Source organism: Chenopodium quinoa, unplaced genomic scaffold (assembly GCF_001683475.1).
Source record: "Chenopodium quinoa cultivar QQ74 unplaced genomic scaffold, ASM168347v1, whole genome shotgun sequence".
Classification (NCBI taxonomy): domain Eukaryota; kingdom Viridiplantae; phylum Streptophyta; class Magnoliopsida; order Caryophyllales; family Amaranthaceae; genus Chenopodium; species Chenopodium quinoa.
Genome location: NW_018744858.1, coordinates 420116 through 444871, shown reverse-complemented (window position 1 = coordinate 444871; position 24756 = coordinate 420116). Strand labels below are relative to the sequence as shown.

General features: G+C 37.2%; 1 long non-coding RNA gene and 1 pseudogene across 2 annotated transcripts; one reads left to right on the top strand and one right to left on the bottom strand.

Moving 5' to 3' along the window:
- Positions 1 to 10017: 10017 nt before the first annotated feature.
- LOC110704751 lies at positions 10018 to 13302 on the bottom strand. Of its 2 annotated transcripts, none has more exons than XR_002507998.1 (4): positions 12591 to 13302; positions 12348 to 12410; positions 10769 to 10876; positions 10018 to 10511 (listed from the first exon to the last, which is right to left on the bottom strand). It is a non-coding gene; the product is annotated as an uncharacterized LOC110704751 (long non-coding RNA). The 2 variants fall into 2 exon arrangements; XR_002507999.1 differs by having other exon boundaries at positions 10018 to 10487.
- A 5558-nt stretch (positions 13303 to 18860) lies between these two features.
- Positions 18861 to 20933, top strand: LOC110704697 (annotated as a pseudogene).
- Positions 20934 to 24756: the final 3823 nt, after the last annotated feature.

Below are 24756 nucleotides of genomic sequence, written 5' to 3'. Positions count from 1 at the left end.
TAGGAGTGAACTCATAAATAGGCTTAACATGTCTTTATCACTTATTTATAGGTGGCTAAGGCTTGAAATTACAAGAAAATAGCACTTGTGGGGTTTTAGAACGCATTTTCAACCAAAATGGCCCGAGTAAGGCCATTTTCACTACTAGGATGCCTATTTACTACATTTCTTGTCAAGTGAACTCATAAATAGTCATAACATGTCTTTATCACTTATTTATAGGTGGCCAAGGCTTGAAATTACAAGAAAATAGCAATTAAGGGGTTTTGGAACGCAATTTCAACTAAAATGGCCCGAGTAAGGCCATTTTGACTACTAGGATGCCTATTTCCTACATTTCTTATTTAGTGAACTCATAAATAGTCATAAAATGTCTTTATCACTTATTTATAGGTGGCCAAGGCTTGAAATTACAAGAAAATAGCAATTAAGGGGTTTTAGAACGCATTTTCAACCAAAATGGCCCAAGTAAGGCCATTTTCACTTCTAGGATGTCTATTTACTACAGTTCTTGTCAAGTGAACTCATAAATAGTCATAAAATGTCTTTATCACTTATTTATAGGTGGCCAAGGCTTGAAATTACAAGAAAATAGCAATTAAGGGGTTTTAGAACGCATTTTCAACCAAAATGGCCCGAGTAAGGCCATTTTGACTAGTAGGATGCCTATTTCCTACATTTCTTGTCTAGTGAACTCATAATTAGTCATAACATGTCTTTATCACTTAGTTATTGGTGACTAAGGCTTGAAATTACTAGAAAAGAGCAATTAAGGCGTTTTGGAACGCAATTTCAACCAAATTGGCATACCTCTTCAAGCTGTTGTGTGTTTGTACAATGACTCACTATGTCAAACATGAATCTCATCACGTATAGGCCACAATCAACTCCGTTATCTTGTTGTGGGCACTAGCATGAGGAACAAAGCACATGAATCAAACATACATAGCAAATTAGCAACATCTTACGCATTGTATATTACAAAAATCACAATATCATGTGGCATTACCATCGGTGATTTCCATGTAGGACCTCAAGTAGCTGGAGAGTTTATCTTTTTCATAACACTACATAGAAAATTAAGTTCAAATTTGATTAGTATAATTAATATATATGAGTTAGGTTATGATAATCAATAACAAGAATTGAAGCTATGTATATTTACTTTTGCAGTATGGACTTCACGAGGCGCTTTCTTGGTTGAGGTAACCGAGCAGAATCAAAGAAGAAGATTGTGTTACTGGAAACACAAATCACCAGTAGGGTCCAATGATAACTACGTACATACATTCACACGAGACAAACAAATCAATAATTAGGCAAGTACAACATAAAACTGGGAAAATAAATGAATTTGACAAGCATAATCTGACGTACTCCTCATAATATGGGGCAAATATAAACATGTCTCCCGCACGCACTGATTCCTTGATACCCCTTTCAACATAGTACAACACGTCAGCGTGGTTGCCTAAGATTCTAGCAGTGGAGATCTGCTCAGGGCATAACCACCCAATTTGACATGGAGAACCAAACTCCCATAAGTGCTCCTGGAGTGCTCTGCATGCATGATAATAGAATGTTAATTGAAAACCAACCGACAATCACCACTAAATTGAATAACATAAATTGAGTACTAGTTGAATTACCTGATGCATATTTGAATGAGGGAAATGTTAAGCATTGCACCACTTAGAAATTCCTTCACATCTTCTTTGAATAGCCATGCCATTGCATCATCAACGTAGTGGAACATTTCCTTAGGTAGTGGAACTTGAATGAGGCTGTCACTAGGAAACACGCAAACACGGTTGTGCAAATAAGTTAACTCCTTAGAGAGCGATTGAAGCACCGTGTCTTCAACTAGTGGAGTAGCTTGCATAGCTGAACCTCGTGAAGAGATCTTGTTCGACGCTTTTCCACTCACCGAGCCATGTTCACTCCTCTTCTTTGGCATATGTTGATCAATGCTTTTTGGCCCCTCCACCCTCTTCTTTGGAGTTTGGCTTTTCCTCGATGGCTAATAAGACAAATCACACAAATGGTTAGAAAAGAATTTCATCCAAATCTTAGGATGAAAATCGGGTATAGAGTAAAGTGTGAACTTTAAATCTTAATTACCTGGTTCACCAACCGTATCCAAGCACATGGCCATTGCACAAAACTACCTTTTGCCGCCCAAAGTGTAGTAAACTCATCCTCCTCTACGGGCACAGGTATTAGGATGTCCTCAAACCCGGCAACCACAGAATGGATCCCGACCGAATAATGCTCCAGTCGAAGCGGTCGCAAATGGATCGTACCTTGTTCGGCCGGTTGTGCACTACCATATGCAACGACATTCAAAGCTCCACTAAGCGATTCGCCCGGGTGAAGAATTTCACAACGGGTCTCTTCCTGCACCAATTTGGAATATCACTTGTAACAAACAAGTAAAACAAAAAAAGGGAAGAGCAAAACAACGGAACAACGCAATAACAGAACAACAGTTGCACTGCCGGCACTGCTGCTGCCTGCTGCTACACAGCTGCTGCCTGCACAGCTCACAGGCAGGCAGCACAGTTCACAGCACAACTCAGCACAGTTCACAGCTCACAGCACAACTCAGCACAGTTCACAGCTCACAGCACAAAAACAGCAGCAACACAGCACAGAAACAGCACAACTCACAGCATCACAGCAGGCAGCATAGCTCACAGCTCCACAGAAACAGATGACACATCTCACGATACAGAAACAACAGCAACACAGCACAACTCACAACATCACAGCAGGCAGACGACAGCATCAGATCAACCATGAAAGCAGGCAGGCAGCAAGCATAGAAACAGGCAGGCAGCAAGCACAGAAAAAGCATGACAGAAACAGCATGACAGCACAGAAACACGACAACAATAGCACAGAAACAGCACAGAAATCGGTCTTTACAGGAACGAAGAAACACAAAACAAACGAAGAAACGAAGAACATTTACAGCACATAAAACCGCAAACTTCATCCAATATAAAGAAACAACACAACAAACTTCACAAATTCACAGCAGAATCAAAGAGCCAATATCACCATCCAAAGACATAACTAAACAACTCACTTATAGAACTGGAAAGTCATAAGGTGTTGGATTTTCAGGCTCCCTCAAGTACGCATGTGTAGGATTACTAACCTGCAACAGTGTATTGATAGTGCGAGGCTAATTAGAACCCACGTAACTCAAAAAGTCAAAACTTATACATTAGAAACCACTTGATCATGTACCTCCTCGTCTGCATGTATCTCATCTTCTCCTTGTTTTCGTGGGTGACTAGAAGAGTCGACCGGTGTAGTCGAGGAGAAAGGCAAGCTCGGCAAGTTCATTTTCTTTGCCCATGCATTGAACTCTTCTCGCATCTCGTTGCGCACTTATTCCTTAATTGATGCCACCGTGGCATCCAAGTTGACCGGTGAGTTCACACTTGCCTGGGATCTCCCTAATTTGGTATATTCCTGACCCATCACCTTCTCCCATCCTAGCAAGCTCCCCCCCACACCCAATACGCATCCTGGATGGTAGGGCTTTCCCAAAGCCAAGGTGAAAGGGTCCTTCTCCACTGTTGGGACGAGCTTGCCTTCAACAAGCTCTTCAGTGTACTCAAGCTGTATCAAAAACAAAAAGGCAACATCAAGTTAGTGTTTATGTAAAGTGATATATATGCAAAAGATTCATGCAGTTTACAATTCATAGTTGCTTACAAGTTTATCTGCCATTTCTTTCGTTTCCGGAGCCTTGATGGATCATTTTCCGGTTTTCTTGTCACGAGAATGTAAAGAATAAAAGAAATCTCCGGCACGACTCACCAAAGTACTGGTCGTGGAGTCAGAGGATACTGTGGAGGACCCTAGAAGCGCAATGGGGTATACTCCCTCACTCACCCACGTCTCCCTCCATTCATCAAACGTCATACACCCCATACGATGGTAGTATTGCTTCTGCAATGCATTCTTGGAATTCTGCTCCCTTATTTCCTACATAATTAGACATATTAGTTTCAAAACTACCAAAATATTAAATATATTATACAATTGTCATCAGAGTTACTTGAACTTACAATTGCTTCTTTTTTTCTTTTTTGGAGAACGAAAGCATCCCAATCTTGTTTTGATACGCTAGGCCACTTTTGCCATGGGAGTTTCTCTTCATCGATGACTTCATCATCATTGCCACCTCCTTTCTTGTTCTTTGGTTTTCTCACAAGTTTCTTTGTGATAAACCGACGAACTAAGGAGGCCTTGAAGCCTCTGAATCTTGCCGCAAGTAAGGATTCAAACACCCTTCGCTTGGCGTACTCATTTGGAATATTAAATAGACTCTGCAAGCACAAATAACAGTCATTATTAGTTTGCCCATTTAATAACAATAAATTGAAGGAATTTGTAAATGTGAAAACAAAACACTTGCCCTAGTATCATTCCAAAACATGTCAATCAAGCCTGTAGGTACTTCGCTCCAACGAAGAGTAATAGGAATTTTGCGCGCAAAAATCCCAACTTGAACAGCATACTGACGACCCCATTTGCCTGTAGGTTGGCCTACCCTGTCATACTCCAGGACCATTGGACCGACAAGTTTCTTGAAACTTATCGTCGGACCCCTCAGCTTTTTGTTCGCTGGTGCCTTTACCCCCCCTCCACTAGGATTCTCATCAAACGACTCAGACATTGCATTTTCGATAGGAGGCGCTTGTTCAGCTGCAATTTCAAACTCATCAAGCATACGATCCAAAACATCTTGAGCCTGATCTTCTGCCTCACCCAAATCAGGCTCCTTGTTCACATCATACAACTCGTCCCCATCCCCAGATGAATCATCATCATCATCCTCTACATCCCCCACTCCAATACGGTAGTGATCATCCGCCATGAGATGTAAAACCTGTCATTACAAATATAACACATTATTAGTTGTAATATAAATAAATTTGTAAGGTAAACTTATAATCAAATATAAATTGCTGAATTATAATACAAATTAACATAGAAAATGGGGAACTAAGTTACTTCATTCATTTAAAAGAAAATACGAAAAATGGGCAAGTAAGTTAACAATTTCATTCATTTTCACCTAAAAATGTGATTTAATAATATTTTCGACGACTACAATTTCAAACTAACAAAAAAAGTACCTCAATCTAATATTCCTTCGTCGTGGTCTGATCGCATGTAATTGGCTTGGTCGTCTATCTCATTTGGTACAACAGGTCTAGGAACAGTGAAAGGTGCCAAGTCATCAAACGCATCATATTCTTCCTCATCCTCGACATCTCCAACACCAAGGATTCTTCTTTTGCTGGCTAGCACAATAGACCATTTTGTGTCGACTGGGTCACTTACGTAAAACACTTACTTGGCTTGAGATGCAAGGATGAATGGTTCAGCACTATCATTCAGGTGGCCAAGATCTACAAGAGTAAAGTCATCATGTTTGATGTTACGCCTGATATTATCAACCCACTTACACCGGAAAAGAGCAATCGTGAAGTCACAATAATCAAGCTCCCATATTTCTTGAATTCGACCGTAGTATGACAACTCTGCATCAACAGGTGATTTATCCTTAGCACTTGCAAACTCCCTTGACGATTCCACAAGCGTTACACCACTGTTTTGGGTCGAGGATGATTTCAAATCCTGACGCTCAGTCCAAAATGTGTACCCATTTATGTCATATCCCTCAAATGAGCGAACGTCATCCCTAGGACCATAAGCAAGCCACCTTACTGTATCTGTGACACTCTCATACTTTCCACCCATCACTCGATCACGAAACTAACTCACAAACTTCTTATTATGCAACTGCATCAGTGCTCGTTCACCTTTCGATGGAAATTCATCACGCAAACTAGCCATGTGCTCGTCTAAATATGGGTGAACATCTGCAACATGGTGCAACACATATAGGTGCGCTTGTAAGAACTTATCTTGATCAGGTGACATTCGTTTCGACCCGATTGTGCCATGACCATCAAGTCTCCCTTCATGTCGAGAAGTAGGAATACCAATAGGTTTAGCAACGGCTATATAGTCGGCCACAAAATTACCGACCTCCTCAGCCACGGTCCCTTGAATCATAATTCCTTCCGGGTGAGCCCGATTCCTCACTTTATCTTGCAATGTACCCATATGTCTTTCAAAAGGATAGCACCACCGCATGAACACTGGACCGCATAACTTAATCTCACGCACCAAATGAAGAATCAAATGCACCATTATGTCGAAAAACGAGGGTGGGAAGTACATCTTAATTTGCATAAAGTCACAACCACATCCGCCTGTAAAGCATCAAGTGTACAAGGATCAAGCACTTTGCTGCATATTGTATTGAAAACCGAACAGAGGCTTGTAATAGCTTCCCTCACGTGCTTTGGTAAAATACCACGTATTGCAATTGGTAGGAAAACTTGCATCAGAACATGACAAGCATGGGATTTCCATACTTGTCAGCTTCAATTCTCTATTTAAGGATACAAATCTCTTCATGTTAGATGCGTACCCTGATGGAACCTTAATGCCAGACATGCACAAAACATCCGTTTTTCTACCCTTGACAATGTGTAGCAAGCCAGAGGTAAATAGGCCTTGCCCTCCTTGGCTTTTCCCTCATTTTTCTTCTTCGACGCATCCGTGGCCTTTCCCTTTCCCTTGCTCTTCCCCTTTCCTGTTTTCGAACTCAATTCATTTTCCTTTTCCTGTTCCTTTCCCTTACTAACCCTTTGCTGAACCCACAATTCTGGACGCACCCCCATCTTTTTCAAATCGTCCCGTGCACCCTTTTTCGTCCTTTGTCTTGCTTTGAATATTCATCAGCGTTCCCACAAGAGCATCACACACATTCTTCTCTATATGCATTACATCAAGACAGTGCCTAACGTCATGTTCTTTCCAGTACGGGAGCAACCAAAAGATTGATTCTTTTTTAAAGAGTGCAGTTGACTCCGCCGCTTTTTCTGATTTCCCAAAGACTGTTCGTACACCCTTAACTCGAGCGTAAACCTCCTCACCAGTCAACGGCCTAGGCGCACTCCCCTCTTCCGATGTCCCATCAAAAGCCTTTTTCTGCCTACGATACGGGTGATCGCGCCTGAGCAACCTTCTGGTCCGCAAATACACCTCTTTGTGAGAATGATCAAGGCGTCTGCTTGGCGTATCATCAATACAAATGGGGCATGCTTTTTTCCCTTTGTTCTTATACCCAGACAAGTTGCCATATGCAGGAAAATCATTAAACGGTCAACATAAGAGCTGCACGCAATGTGAACATCTCATTCTTATGAGCATCAAACACGGAAACCCCTTCGTCCCACATCTTTCTCAAATCATCAACAAGTGGCGCAAGATAAACATCTATGTCGTTTCATGGTTGCCTTGGCCCCGATATCAAAAGTGAAAGCATTACGTATTTCCGTTTCATGCACAACCAAGGAGGCAAATTGTAGATCACTCAAAGTACCGGCCATGTGCTATGCTGGGTACTAAGAGTGCCAAATGGATTCATACCGTCCGTGCAAAAACCAAGCCTTAAATTCCTGACTTCATCACCAAATTCCCCAAACTTCATATCAATGTTCTTCCATTGCGGGGAGTCGGCTGGGTGCTTCAGCATTCTGTTTTTCTTTCTTCCCTCTGCATGTCACCTCAAGTTTTTAGCGTCTGTTGGTGTTGAGAATAGACACTTAAACCTTGGAATAATGGGAAGATACCACAACACCTTAGCAGGCGGTCCCTTCGTATCAGCATTGCAACTCATGCGCTTGTAGCCCGACTTCTTACATCGTGGACACTCCTCCAATTTTTCATATTCATTTCGATAAAGAATACAAGCATTAGGACATGCATGTATCTTCTTATACTCCAAACCAAATGGACACATGAGCTTCTTTGCGTAATAGTAAGACTTAGGAATTTCATTCCCGTCGGGCAACATCTCACTTAACGCGCTCAACAAAGAAGTAAAACTATTGTCCGTCCACCCATGCTTCGACTTAATGTTAAAAAGTGTTAGCACGGCTGATAGTTTAGAGTATTTTTTGCACCCAGGATACAAAGGCTTTTTAGAAGCCTCCGATAATGACTCAAACACGTCACCTTCAAAACCACGCATCATCTCATCCACCCCTTCATCCTCGACCTCATCCACATGATCATCCTCAAATCCATCCTCAACACTAGTATCAACAATATGTTCATCATTCTTGTATTCCTCGTCCACACGAATGTCATTGCTTCTATCATCATGCACATCATTCCCAATAACATCTTCACTGTACTCTCCTTCTTCACCGTGCCAAATCCACACATGGTATTTAACCCTAAACCCACGACAAACTACATGATCTCTAATGATATCAAAACTATTGACCACCTTCACATTATTACAATCAACACAAGGACAATAGAGGCAATCGAAACCCATTCTGCGCTCATAAGATGAAGCCCTCTCGCAAAACTTTTGAACCCCATTAAAGAATTCCAATGTATCACGTCTACCATACATCCAGCCACAATCCTTCTCCATTAAGTAAATTGTCTCTAAACATGGCAACATATTACGAATCATGTATAATTGCTACCATCTATTATATATGCAAATCAAATTCAAACACACAACATGCATATAACATTCATATAGATACAAATATGCATATATGCTTCCAAAGGGCCCTTATCACTCCAACCTAACCCATCCTTGAACGTTTACTCTCACTAGTGAATGTATGTCGACTTTCCAATTTTAAGGAAAATCCGGCAACATTTCCCCGCAGTTCTCCAAGTACACGATGTAGGTAATAACTTACCCACATATGTACCCAGAGAACATGGTGGTCGAGGAAATGGTAAGCCAAGATGTTCCTTAAAATCGAAAAAAAAGACATACATTCACCACCTAAGTGAGATTAAACGTTCAAGAATAGTCCCAACCGGGGACTATTCAAGAATTTTCCTAATGAGAAAGACTTGAACGGGTATCTAGGCATATGATGATGCAAGCATTTCACATATTTATTGTTGTCGCCAGTTTGTCATGAAAAAACTTTTATTCAAACAATAAAGAGAAAGAAATATACATAGCTTATTAGAGAAGTTTATAATTCATACCAACACAATGGATGTAATCTTTCTAACTTCCCACTTGAGCTAAATATGTAATCTTCAATCTGGTATTAAACTTCAAATCACATATGAATCTATAAAAACGCAAAAAAGAAAAAACAAAAGAATAAACAAAAGTTAGTAAGCATAAGAAATGGGTAATAAGAAAAGATAAGGGCATATGATTAAGGAATGAGAGAGAAAATGGGGCAACAAACCACAACCACCACAAAAGGTATAACACTACTTAACCCTATATATCGCCTATATATCAAATTTATCACCACAATGTATTTATACATGTTTGGTTCGCATTTTTGCAATTTTATATGACCTATTACTACTTAACCCTGGTGGCTAAGTTTTATTTATTCATTTTAGTAATTGCAATTTTATAATTCGAGAGACAAGTGGCTAAGTTTTATTTATTCATTTTGCTCCCCTACTACCTCACTCAAACACCTACACCAAAACACTACACATCCAGCCCGCATTCCCTCAGCTCCATTCACTAGTAGAAAAATCTAAATGGGAAGCGGTTCAACCCCCCTAATTGGAAGAGGTTTTGAACCGCTTCCTATTGGGGGGCTTGCCATTGTATAATTAAATTGGAAGCGGTTTGAACCGCTTCCAATTTATGGAGAATAGGAAGCGGTTTTGGCCCAAACCGCTTCCAATTCCCATTTTTAACATGAAAAAAAATGGAGAATTGGAAGCGGTTTTGGCGCCAAACCGCTTTCAATTCTCCATTTTTTTATTATTAATATTATAATATTATAAGTGACCCTTTCACAATAATTTTAGTATTATTAATTAATAATAATATTAATATTACAAACAATAATACAATGATATATATAACACGAAATAATTATATATATTAAAATTAACATCATTAATATATATCATGAACAATAATATTTAATTACACCAAAATATTAAACACACTCTGTAAGAATAGCAAACGTCCATGTTATTCAAGGACAAAAAAAAGAAGGAAAAAAAAAAAAAAAAAAAAAAAAAAAAAAAAAAAAAAAAAAAAAGAAGAAGCTCAGGCAGGCTGCACAGCTGCACAACAGCCCAGGCAAAGCAGCCCAGGCAGCCTAGGCAGGCTGCACAGGTGCACTGTAGCCCAGGCAGCTGCACAGTCAGCCTAGGTAGGCTGCACAGCTAGCCCAGTGGCCCTTGTTCTTGGTCGTGGTTCCTCTGGGTTATGACGTTGCAGAGTTCCTCAAATAACTGAGCTTGGGTTGTGTTGTTCACCGTCATTTGTGCGTCTTGCTGTTGACGGAATAACTCGAAACAACCATCGATTTTCTGCTTCAACAACAAAGCTGCTGTGATGGAACCACCTTGACAATCCCCTGTATTAACCATATCAGCAACTCCTGATTTCATTGAGTTAGATTACTCGGGTTGGGTTAGATATACATCACATAGAACTAAATAGAAGAGCATATAATCAACATAAACACAACTTGCATAGTTGCATTACATTACAAAATTCATGAAAATTAATGCATGATTATCAATCCTTAATATACATATTACAGTAACAAGCAAATGCAACCGCACAGTCAGGTGATCCAAAGTAAATCAACAAGGAAGATGATACAACTAACGAAAAGCAGCAGAGTTAAATTACCTTGCCAGTTAGAATGATAACACCAATTGAACTATCATCCCTTGCATCATCAAACGCTCGAATCAGCTCCTTGATTGTTTCTGGCCTAAAAGCATTCCCTCTTTTTGGCTGTGTAAGTAGAAAAATTACAAACTTTTTGACTGTGAAGAGAAACAGAAAAGATTTAAGAGACCTCAGCATCACCAATCATCAACATTTCAAAACTATCAAAGTTTTTCCTTCCCCTAATACGTTTTCTTCTTTCTAAAAAAATCTAAAATTTGAAATTTGATATCCAAACAGGAAATTCAAACAAAAAACTGACGCGATTTCTAGATAGATAAATTTTTTAGTTGAATCAATAGATTTCAAAGATCACATCAAACATTTCTGATCAGCCCCATTTTCAGCAACAAGGTCAAGTATATTGATAGCACATAGACTAAAGGAGAAAGCTAACACCCCAAGCTAAAAGAGATCAAGCTACTAGCTATATTGCCTAAATATTAGGCCAAAAGACGAAGACAGAGTTTAATATATTACAAGGCTGATCAAAATATTGTGCACGGCTTTTGTTTTAAATGTACCTTAATATTATTAGTATTAAAGTTCAAACATGGTGATTATTTATGTCATTTAGATATTGGCTCACAAGCCTGATTAGGGATAAGGCAGCGAAAACTAGATACCCCAAACCTGTTAACAAGCCAGCTGAATTCTCAATTCTTATTGTACATACTATTGTTTGCTAATTAAAAGTTTCATAATCAATTTGTGCAGAAAATCGGAGATTATTTTTCTCCACTAGCTATATAGCACGTATCATCATCACCTTCAATTGTCGTTTTAAATTATATTTATAAAGCATAGCTCAACATCCCCAAATTTCTTAGTTATTCAGGCACTTAATTGTGAGCCTAAAACCCCAAACTCCAAGATAGGGCCAAAGCCTAGACCTTAACTAAAACGTAATCAGAAAAATTTGCCACAATCTAGAATGTTGGTATCCCAATACAAGTAATCAGGGAAGTTTGTTTACCTCCCCAAAAGCCACGAGACTATCTAAAACAATTCTGTTGCATAGAAGACAGAAATTTGCACATAAACAGCAACTTTGGTTCAAGAATTTCTAAAATAAGAGTAGCACAACAATAAGATAATAGGGAAAACACCAGATTTAGCAACACATAAGTGTTTAATTTACTCATAATTCTAAAATAAACCACCAGAGATACATGTCATATGTATCAAATAAAATAAACGAAACACAGTTACACAACTCCCTCAATGACCCTACTCTGCTCCTCACACACATCAGCCTGTAATTTCAATTTAAGCAACAAGGCAACCTCCACACCAACACACAATCACACCACACATCACAGCAGCTCCAATTCACAAGCAAGTGCGTTGTAACCCCCTTAGCCATATAAATTTACATCTAAAACTATTGATAGAATCACATTAGATACTACTATACTCACATAACCATTACAAACAAAATAGGGCACCAAATCCGCACAACAGAAACAAAATTTGCACACTTCAATATAAAAACCTAAAAATTAAACAGAAACAAGAATTAAACATAAAGGATTACCTCATTTCAATTGAGCCTCGATGATTCGTATTAAGGAGTACCTCACCCTTTAATCTCAATCCTCTACAAAGTACCACAAAAATAATCAAAAATTGAAAGTTAAACATCAAGTTACAGAATACGAAAAGGAAAGCAAGATTAATTGTGAAATTTCACAAAAAATGAATGAAAAAGGAGATAAATTGCATAAATTGAATGAAAATTGTTTCAAAAAACCCTAGCCGTCGATGGCGCGCAACTAACCTAACAACACCTAAGTGAAGCTAAGGCAATGGTGTAGTTGTTGTGGTGGGGTTAAGTGAAGCTAACAGCAATGGTGGTTGTGGTGGAGTGACGGTGTGAGAGTGAAAGAGGAAGCAAAGAAGGTAGTCAGGGAGCGCAATTGTGAGAAATGAAGGAGGGGAAATGAGAGAGTTTAAATCCCGGTTTTTTTTTTAAGATAGGGAAGCGGTTTGAACCGCTTCTAATTACTTTTTAGAAGCGGTTCAAACCAAACCGCTTCCAATTCTCCTCTTGGTTTTTTTTTCCCGGGTTTTTGTATGGAATTAGAAGCGGATTCCAATAACCGCTTCCAATTAGTGGCTTCCCATTACCTATTTTCTACTAGTGATTGCAGCCATACTACTCCTAATCACCGACCACGCCAAACACCCAACACCCAAGACCATCTCCACCCTTTAATTTGCAGCCAAACATCACCTCAAATCACTACATCAACTCACAGCAGCAGCCACACATACAACAACACCAGCAGCAGCAGCCACACATACAACAACACCACCACCAGCCGTAGAAGCCCCCAACAACCAGCAAGCAGCAGCCCTAAAACCCCCCAACCAGCATGCATATATATAAAATAAATGTCACACGTATACAACATTAGCATAATTTGTTCTGTTCAAGCAACATACTCACATACAGATTAAGTAACATAGCTAAAAAATCAAAACAAGAACTTACATTTCATAACCATATATAAGCTAAGTATATGTGTGGAGGGTCGTTGTGGAGGGGGGCCTTGCGCGTTTAGTTGACAAACCCTATATTACAAGAAACTTACAATTACTAAAATGAATCGCAAATCCTCAAAAACCCATGAATGGGAAGGAATTAAATGGAGAAATTGAAACCTAGGTATACTTACCTCGAAGATGCTTCAATGGAGGAGAGATGAAGGTGGTGCGTGTGGCGGCAACTGCTCCAATGGAAGGTCTAAACCAGAATTCAATGGAGTGGAAGCAATGCAAAGAGAAGAGAAGAGGGAAGCAGCGAAAACAGAAGAGAAGAGGAAAGTAGCGAAAATAAGAGGTAGAGACGTTAGAAGCAAAGGGCATAATTAAAACACCCGGGTTTTTTTTTTTTAAAACTGGCACCGGTTCAAACCGGAGCTAATTGTTGTAATAGCCACCGGTTCTCTCTAAACCGGTGCCAACTCCACTCCTTGCTTTTGTTTTTTTTATATTTTTTTTTTAATAAAGGATGGCACTGGTTTGAACCGGTGCTAATTAAGCTATTTGGCACCGGTTTAGGTTAGAACCGGTGCCAACTCTCAAATTTCCAATCCCGCCCATTTATTTTGGCACCGGTTTTCAAGAACCGGTGCTAAAGGGGGGGTGCCTAATTCAAATTTTATACTAGTGCTTGTCTTGCTTGCGTCTCATATCCCGATGGGTTGACTTGGGCGAAAAATTGAAATTGTGTGATTTTTGACGATGTATTGTGGATTGCGTGAGTTGTGGGGCAAGCTCATTGGAAACCCTCACGAGATAAAAATTCGTCCTCTAGGGCGACTTGGAGGTTTAAATTGCTTCTCACTTGCGCTAAAAGTGATTGTGGTTCCTACCATGCGGATTATTGTGTATATGCATTCTCCTTGTTTTGATTCTAGCAAGTTATGGCCCTTCTTTGGTTTGACATTATTGTTTTTCTCGAGGACGAGAGAAAGCTTAGCTTGGGGGGATTTGATAACTTGTTATTTTGTATGATTTTAGAGTGATTTTGAGCCCTAGAATTGTGGGAAATCAATGCTTAGTTCACTAATTACTCTATTTTTATGCATTTTTTGTGTATCATACGCTTCACGGGTTTGCTAGTGTTTTGGTGCATATTTAGGTATAAATATGGCACTTTGAAGCTTTTGGACAAAGAAGAAAAGAAGTTTGATACAAGAAGAGGAAATAAGGGAGCTATGGAAGAATGAAACAAGCAAGGAAAAGTGTCCAAGAGTGAAATAAGAGCATTTGGAAGAATTTTTTCCTTAAGGTCAACTTCAAATGACCATAACTTTTTTTCTACTCCGGTTTTTGAAGTGATTCAAATTGGAGATTAAAGTTCATCTCAAGAGCTTTCCAATGACTGCTTCCATGCCTTATTCCAATGAGTAATGAAGAAGTTATGACCTTCCGAAATGAATTTGTTTCGCCAGAAAAAGTAGCACGTCCGTGCCAATTGATGCACGTCCGTGCAAGGTCAGGCAGTAGCTATTGTTCTCATTTTAATAGGTCTGCACGTCCGTGCAACCTTTGGCACGTCCGTGCCGACCTGTAGACGGGTCGATTTTTGGTTTCTCCGTCCTTTTACTTGGGGGTTATATACTATCCCTTTAGCTTCATTTGTATGGGGGGCTCTTTTTAGTTTAGTTTTAGCTTAGGTTAGGGTTTTTAGAGAGAGAAACTCTCAATTCTAGAGAGAGAAAGTGAGAAAAGCTTGTTGAAAGCTTGGAATATGAAGAATTGAGGAAGGGGACTTGAAGATTTGGATACTCCTTGCAATATCAATGAGAATTTCTTACTCTCTCTCTCCTATTTTGTTATTCTATTTACTTATTTTTGTACTTTTTCATCCATAATTACTTGTTTATGTTAGATTAGTGTTTGATTTTATGTTCTTAGTTGTTAATTCCTTTAGTTTTGCAATTTATTATGATTTGTGAGTAGTTCTTTTACTTGGGATGGTTGAAACCATTGATGAATTCACAAATACTTGTTTGTATGTGTTGATTTAGCTAATTTGGGATGTTAATTAGTTGAGCTTAATTAAGTGGTTTCATTGTTAGTTCTTGTAAGTGGCCATTGCTAGAACTATTTATCTAAGCTTTCTCAACGAAGGATCGAGAGATGAACTTGAGTTAGCTCCTTTATGCTTAATTGACTTAAAATGCCATGAGAATAGGAATTTCTAGTCAAGGGAATGTTTATGTCATCGTGATTATGCTTTACCACTTGTTTTATGCTTTGTAACCACGAGAGTAGGTTATATTCATGACTCAAGTAATCCCTCTAGTTTGAGAGAGTAGTTGGGTGCCTTAAATGACTTCCCCTAATTTATCCCCAAATTGATATGTCTTGTATGTTAAATTGTAGTTTGTGAATGACTTAATTGGTGGATACCTTCCCAAGATCCTTTTTATTATTGTTTGTAGTTTTTCTTCATAACTCATAACCCAAAAAGGCTTGACTTAGCTTATCACAAATCGATATTTGTTAGTGCTCCCCTTAGTCCTTGTGAGATCGACCCTTACTTGCCCTTTCTACCAACTAGAGAGACCAAGTTAGGTTTTTATCTTTGGTAGGCTTGACGACAGTCTATCAGTATGCAATCAAAGTTATGGGCCTATATAATGGTGACCCAGATGAAACTCTATCAGAATTGAATTCGGTAATATATTGTTTTATCTACATAATATTACTAATATTTTTTCTTAACTTACAATTCTCATCTTTCCTTTTTTCTCTTTTGCAGAAAGTCAAACACACACACACACATATATAGGGTTTTTTTTTATATATGTAATATATATAACTATATATGGATATATATTTTATGATATGTTTTATATGTTTTCATTTGTAATTATATTATATATTTTATATATGGAGGATATGTTTTACTTGTCCGAGGATATCATTTACTTAAAATATGATATAATTGTTTTGTTATATAGGATCATATTCTAATTTTTTGGTTGAGGTTTTTTTCTTAATTGAGGATATTACATATCTGTTTGAAGATATATATATATATATATATATATATATATATATATATATATATATATATATATATATATATATATATATATATATATATATATATATATATATATATATATATATATATTTATTTATTTATTTATTTTAGGGTGTCTGACTTATTTAAGAGTGTGGGTTAATTTCGTTTACTTATCATTTCTTTTTGTGGGTTGATTTCATTAATTTTTGTTGATTTTGTAGGGTTGATTTCGTTTATTTATGGTTGATTTTTGTGGGTTAATTTTGTTTATTTTTGTGGGTTGAATTTGTTTATCTATCGTTTTTTTTTTGGTTTTTAGCATGTTAATCTAGATTTTTTATTGGTGTTTAGGGCAGTGGTGGTTGGTGAGTGTTGTGGGCACCAGGTTGCTTGGTAGGGGGGCAGTTGGGGATGAAATGGGGGGTAGTGGGGGTTAAATTGGGGGGTTTTACATTATTTTTTTTTAAAAAAAATTTCTTTTAAATTTTTATATCATATATATCGGTAAACTGAAAATATCGATGGGAAAAATAATCAATGACTTTAAGTTATCACTATTTAAAAACAGATGATGGTCCTGGGCCAGCGATAAAACCAACGAAATTCACTACAAGTTGATTTTCAATGGACACGTTATTCCGTCAAAAAAATCGAAAATTCTGACGGATTTTTTATTTCGTCGGAAATTTCCAATAAATTTAAAAAATCTGACAGATTTTTCCGTCGGAAATTACCTTTTCTGACGGATTTTTATTCCGTCGAAAATTTCCGACAGAACTTCCATCGGAATATACTCTTAAAAAAAAGCTTTTAAAGAAAACCCTAGAACTCATGTTCCCCCTCTCCTTTCCGCCTCTTTTCCTTCTCTTTCCCCTTTTCTTTCTCTTTCCCCTTTCTCTTTCTCTCTGTCGTTCTCCTTCTCTCTTCTTCTGTCTCTAAAAAAGTGTTTCCGTCGAAAAAGGGCGTTTTCCCGACAAACACTTTTCCGATGGAAATTTTGCGTCGGAAATAGCTAGTCTGTTTTCTAGTAGTGATTGCGTTTACTGATGGCCAATCCATCGTTATTTTTAGTTTTTCCGACAAGTTGGTTTTCGTTGGCCAAATACCGATGATCATCCATCGGTAAACATGATATTGATGGTTAATTATATATATTTACCAATGGATTTTGATCATTGGTATTTGGCTTAATTCTTTTTTTTTGTATAAAATTTGGCTTAATTCTTGTAGTGAGTGTTACTATCATTACAAAACAGATGGAGTACGATATACGGAGTATGTCATATAAAGAATAAAGAATTATTCTAGACCAATTGACTTCACGAGTAACAAGAAAACTAACAACAAAATTTTGTTTAAGGTTTTATTATTTTTTAAAATAAGGAAGCGAACAAGTCCTTATTCTCAACTTTTTAACGTCGATTTTTTAGTGCATCACTTTTATTTATACTTTCTATTTTTTTAATTATAATTTTCTCCACACGTAATCTCAAACCTACTTTTATTTTATTATGTCTCTCCTCTCACATAGTCACATCTATCACTTTAATTTATGAGAAAATAGAAATTTCTTAACCTAATATACGGTAGCAGTTTCTCAAGGAGATACACTATTCCTTTATTGAAAAAGATGGGCTTATTTCACTCAATTTATGACTTTAATGGGAGACGGTAGCTTGGAAACGGTAATATACATGAATAAACGGTGCTAATAAAACTTGAATAAAAATCAACGGAGGAGGGGAACTCACAAGCAAATGGCAAACACCTACCTTTGAGATTAACCATGCTCTTCATTTAAATTCAATATTTTACTTAGGATTTTCGTTACTCCAAAAGCGTTCGGATAGCTATAAAACTACTGAAACTTTTTTTTAAAAAAAAAAACAAACAAACGTAGCGTAATATGGCACGATATTCATATTTATGCATAAATGACTCTATAAAGCAGCTAAAAGACCTAATTAGCTTTTGAAGTAAGCATAGACATGCCTATAAATTCTATATAAATATGATTTATCATCTAATAAGAGTTAAACGCATAACCACTAACGTTAATTTATAGTATTATCTGAAAATGAAGCAAACATAACTTTTATAAAACTTTATGCAATGAAAAAAATAGTACTCCCTCCGTTGTTTATTTGTTACATTTTTAAGAATTCAGTAAATTTGACCGTGTCAATTTTTCTAAAATGGTGAGAGTAAAAATTGAGTGTATTCTTACTCCATAAGATCATTTTGGATACATAATTCATATAATATATCTACCTTTTTTGTGCATAGAATCAAACTTGTTGCAGCATTAAAGTTTGTTATCATGTGATCTTCAGCTATCTAGATAGCAAAATTTGATATGGTATCTGATCTTGATCTCATATCATGATACTTTCCCATTATTTACTAGATATATGACACGTACCATTAATCTTGCTCAATACTTTGATATATTACCCAGCCCCTATAAATGCATGTCTTCATAGGCTCATTTTGTTCAAAAGATAAAGACACTATATGTCTTTCAAAGCTTCCATTGACATTTATCTCATCTGTTAATTAAGCCTTAAATCTTTTTCACCATAAAATAAAAATAAAACCCAAAATTTCAAGAAACTATCAAGGTATTTTCTTTTCTCCTTTTAGCAAAATGTCTTTTCCTTCAAACACCGACAAGCATCTTCCTATGCAACAAAACCTTGTTGTTCCAGCAGATTTTAGCTTAATCAAAAGTGTTCCTGAATCGCATACATGGGCAGAATGTTATGACGATTCAAAAATCAACCCTAATGTCAATGAGAATTCGCGGTCTTCAATCTCTATTCCAATAATTGATCTTGAAGATCCTAATTCTTTAGGCCTCATTTATGATGCGTGTGAGACTTGGGGGATGTTCCAAGTCACAAACCACGGGATTTCAAAGGAATTGCTTGATCAAGTCGAGTTTCACTCCAAAAATTTATTCAATCTTCCATTTGAGCAAAAGATGAAGGTTTTACGAGCCCCACGTGAAGATACCGGCTATGGCTATCCTAGACTCGCTCCATTCTTTAGCAAGCTACTGTGGACTGAAGGGTTTATTATCATGGGTAACTCTTATCAACATCATGCTAAGAAACTTTGGCCTAATGATTTCCAAGGTTTTTGGTAAGCCTATTTAATAATTTTCATAACAGCTATAATTTGACTGCACTATTGTTGTCAGTTAAACTTTTTTGCTTATTTATATTTGAAAGCCATATGACGACTTCATAATACAAAATAAAATAATTTAATCAATTATTAAATATTATCGTGATTTTTAAAATTAAAAATAAAAGACTACAAATCACATCATTGGGATTATAATAAAAGACTGTTGTATAAGTTTCAGTGGGTTCAAGTGATAATTTTTTTTACCAAATTATGAATAACTATATATCAATTTTTTTTAGTGGAAATTCCCAAAAATTTAATATTCAATTAGGGTCAATTGACTTGACAATTACAAAAATAAGGGTTTAGTATAAGACAAGTTTTAAGGGGTTTTGGACTGAATTAGTCCATATCAAAATGGAAATCAGAAATCATTAAAAATTCTTTACACGGAGGCTAGACCGGTCACCTTCGATTTGGTCCAATCCAAACCGATTTTTGAACACCCCTAAAGATTACATGACAAAAAATTTTAAGTTTGAAAATTGTAAAAACATACAATATTTTATTTTTTTTATTTTTTTTTTACACTACTTTCACCCTCTGTTCTTAATATTACGCACATTCACATTAACACTCTTTTTTCGACCCTAATGTGTTAATTTTTAGATGTTTTTGGTAATCAGAGACAGATTCAGGTATGATTTTTAATAGTCAAATGTTCTATTACAATCAGTTTATAATATTATAGTTTACATATCCTTGTGTGGTTGTTCTTAGTTTTTTTTTTTTTTGTTTTTTTTTTTTGTTAATGTAGTGAAGTGATATCTGAGTACCAAACGGCGATGAAGGACCGCTGTGACAAACTCAAGAGTCTCTTTTTCAAATCACTTAACATGCCCGAACCCATAGAAGCCACAGATAAAGAACAACGTGATTTTGCATTGCATCTAAACTCATATCCACCGTGCCCTGACCCGACCTTAACAATGGGCATACCCCCGCACACCGATACTTTTTCTTTACAATACTACACCAAAGTGGTAATGTAAGTGGCTTCCAAGTACACAAAGATGGACACGGGTGGGTCTCGGTTGACCCTCATCCATGTGCCTTGGTGGTGATTGTGGGAGATCTTTTACACATACTTTCAAATGCAAGATTCCCTAATGCACTTCATAGGGCAGTTGTCAACAATGAACAAAAACAAAGACTATCCTTTGCATACTTCTATGGTCTTCCTTTAGACTTTCAACTCTCTCCTTATTTGGACTATCCAAATTGTGAAGGTCCTCATTTTAAGTCTTTGAAGGTGAAGGAATATGCAAGCCTTAAGGTTAAGTACTTTGATTCGGCACTCTCCTTTGTTAAGAAAAGTGGCTAATTAGATGATTTATGTTAAAAATATGTACCTGATTGATTATAATAATTTGCAATGTTGGTTGAGTCATGATGATAATAAAGATATTTTAGCTCATAGCTGTACAAACCCTTAACTTTTTACTTATATACCTCCTTTATTCACTTTTAGTTGCAGCATTTTGACTTTCACGCTTGTCGAAGTAAAATTTGAATCCTTCGCATCTCTAATTATATATATGTATTAAAAAAATATTAAAAATACTATGAAAGTATTAATCTAGACGATCATATGACTACATTATGCCCAACATAAAAAATAAAAAATAAGGATAAGTGTAAGATTGTGAATAATGTAAATTTAGATGTGTTGCAACGAAAAGTGAACGAGGAAATTAATAAAGATAATCAAACTTGTTCATTTCTATCTAACTTTATTTACAAATTTGTTACTGCATTTGAAAATGTAAAATTTGTTAGTCTCGTATACTATTTTGGGCGTTTTAAAAAAATCTACCCATATTAAATGTATCCCATATATATTTCCTATTATATACATATTAAATTCTGATTGGTTAACTTAATTGATTGTGGATTAATGACATTGTTCTAAGTAAGTAAAATCCACCCTTGAATAATGCAGCTATGGTTGATGCTTTCCAAAAAAAAAAACAAAAAAAAAATTAAAAAATTTAAATAAGGCAAAAGTAATTATGAACTGTTTTAGTACTTTAATTTTAGATTCCAAACATTCTTCTTTATTTCTTATTTTATGTGATCTATTCCATATAAGACTATCATATGGAAACGGAGGGAGCTCAAGTACATTTTATATAAAGAATTCATTAACTTTGACCGTGTCAATTATTCTAAAATGGTGACAGTAAAAATTGAGTGTGTTTTTACTCCACACGATCATTTTGGATACATGAATCATACTCCCTCCGTCCTATAATAATTGACACAGTTTTCATTTTCGTCCGCCCTACAATACTTGACCCATTACTATAAATAGAATAGGACCACTAATAAAAAACTATTTTCCCACATTTTCTCTCTCCACAACTAACCCACTCTCACCCCACTTGTTGTTTTTATTAATATAATAATACAAAAGTGAATCGTTTATACAATAAACAAATATTTTAAATGGACCCATTTATTGTTTTCTTATACTACATGTCTACCCCAACGTCCAAAATATTATGGGACAGAGGGAGTATAACATGTCTACCTTTTTTTATGCCTAGAATAAAACTTGTTGATTTCTTACCTTATTTACAAATTTGTTGCAGTATATAAAATTTTTAGCATGTGATCTTTAGCTATCCGGATAGCAAAATTTGATGTGGTATCCGTTCTTGCTCCCATATCATGATACTTTCCCATTATTTACTAGATATATGACACATACCGGCCATCAATCTCACTCAAAACTTTTATAATTAACGCAAGCCGTTATAAATACATGTCTTCATAGGCTCACTTTGGTCAAAAGATAAAAACACTATATGTGTTACAAAGCTTCCGTTGACATTTGTCTCATCTGTAAATTAATGCGCTAAGATACACATTGAATTACGAGCATCGATTTGTTTATGAGAAAATTGATTTATTAAGAATTATTTGAGGGGTTATGTTTTTTCTTAACGGCCAAATTTAATAAAAACTTCCCTACAATGTCTCAATATTCATGACATAAATGCCACAAATTTAACTCTTTGCCTATATTTTCAATGAGGTAAATTGCTAGGTTAAATTTTTGGGGTCATTTTAGCTATGAGTGTTAAATTTGAGGTTAAATAAAATTGGCATAAAATACCAAAAGCTTTAGTTTGCATTTCACGAAACACCTAAAATTGCATGAGTTAGCTATAAATAAAAAAAAGGCTTATTAAGGTGTTAGTTAGGGCTAATGAAGGGTTAATATGGTTAATGATGAAAAAATATAGGAAAAATTGAAACTAAAAATCTCACATTTGGTTCATCTTGTCAAAATAATCCCACCTTTGCGTATTCCAGAAATAATCATACCTTAACACCCCATATTCTCAAAATAAGCCTTTTTACCACCAACCTGTTTTATAGGTTAATTTTTTTTTCCACCTCACCCCCTTCTTTCAACCACCATGACCATCACCACTAAACTGACCATCTTCCCACTATCACCACCAAACTGACCACTTGAGATGTAACCCTAGCCCGGCCCTGCCACCCGAGGAATGCCCGCCCAAATCCCACAACTCTCCTGAAGAGCCACCATCCCTACCCCTACCTGATCTCAACCACAATCATAGTAGTGCGGAGAGAGATTGAAAAGACGAGATCTCAACCGCCATTGATTCCGTTTCGGTCAAGCTCCGAGGTTTCGAAACGACAACAGTGTTTGTAACCAATTCTCAATTTTCGAAGCCATTTTTCCGTCATTGTTGTTATTCCATGGATTGTTGCTATGTTTTCCAAGCATTTCCACGGCGGAATTTGACAATTTTTGGTGATTCGTCTTCAATTTCAATTTTCGGGGAAAGGACTGCCATGTCCAATCCCCACCCCAAATCCCCTCTTAACCTCCAAATCAAAACCCACCTGAATCGGAAACCTCGTTCAGGTATGGTGTCTGGGCCCGACGGCGAAGGGATTCAGACCTTTGACTGGCCTATAACTTGATCAACGACGCCAGCTGGGCGGTGGATCGAATCGGAGTTTCTCGGCGTTCGGGCGACCTAGCAACGAGAAGTCAACTTTACACACCAAGGGTAAATTCTAAGTCCGGTTGGGGAGAGAATTGGCAGCCAGGTTCGGGGGCATCGGTCCGACAGGGGAGGGATTCGGGGAAGGGGAAGTGGAAGGGGGAACGGGTAAGGGGAGAGAATCAAGGAGGGTAGCTGGGTCCGGCTGTTCAGGCGGGCGGCTGGGTCCGGCAAGGGTGGGGGCTCCGGTAGGGTAAGGAAGAATGAGCTAAGGATTATTAAAAAAAAAAATTTGTTTATTTCTGTATTTTTTTTATAAAAATAACAAAAATCAATTAGAAGACGACATGTGGCAAAAGATCTTCTAAACAGGTTCCCAATTTCACTAATAATTATGTGGAAAATAATAAGACTCTATTCTCTTCATATTAAAAAAAGGAAAAATTGACAAAAGTAATCCCAACTTTGCTCCATCCGCTCAAAATAATCCCATCTTTCGATTATTTTTTAATAATCCTAACTTTACACTGTATCCGCCCAAATTAGTCCAACCGGTAATCCAACTTGCTATTATAAGTTACTAGCCACGTGTCATTCTATAATTGGCTAAACTTTTTTACAAAATATCAAAATAAAATCAAAAACAAAAAAAAAATTAAATAAAATAAAAAAATAAAACCACCAGCGACCTTGAACCCAGCCACCCCCACTGCCACACAAGCCCAGCCCAACCACCTGCCTTCCAGGCGCCGCCCGCCGCCCAGACACCCTTCCCTTCACCGGCGCCGATGCCGCCCTGACTACCCTCCCCCCTTCCCCTTAAACCATCATTCCCACACCCTCCGATTTCAGGACCCGGTAGGGAGGCGGTTTAGCTCGATTGTTGAGAGGGTGTTTCTTGGGGTGAAAGGACGATGGTTGAAGGTGGAGATGACTTGAATAGAGATATTGAGGGATTGAACGATTGTCGAGATGTTGTTGCTCTTTGTGACGAATTTCGATGCGAACTTCGAGCGGTTGACACATCTCTTAAATGGCGGATGGTGGTTTATGGGGAAGGGAGAGGGCTGACGGCCGGCAGAGGGTTAGGGATGGGGTCAAGTGTTAGTAATTGGGTCCGGCGCCGGCAAGGGAAGGGGGTAGCGCCGGCCGGAGAGGAGGGCCTTGGGAGGTGCTGGGGATGGTGGTGGTTTTTTTATTTTTATTATTAATTAGTA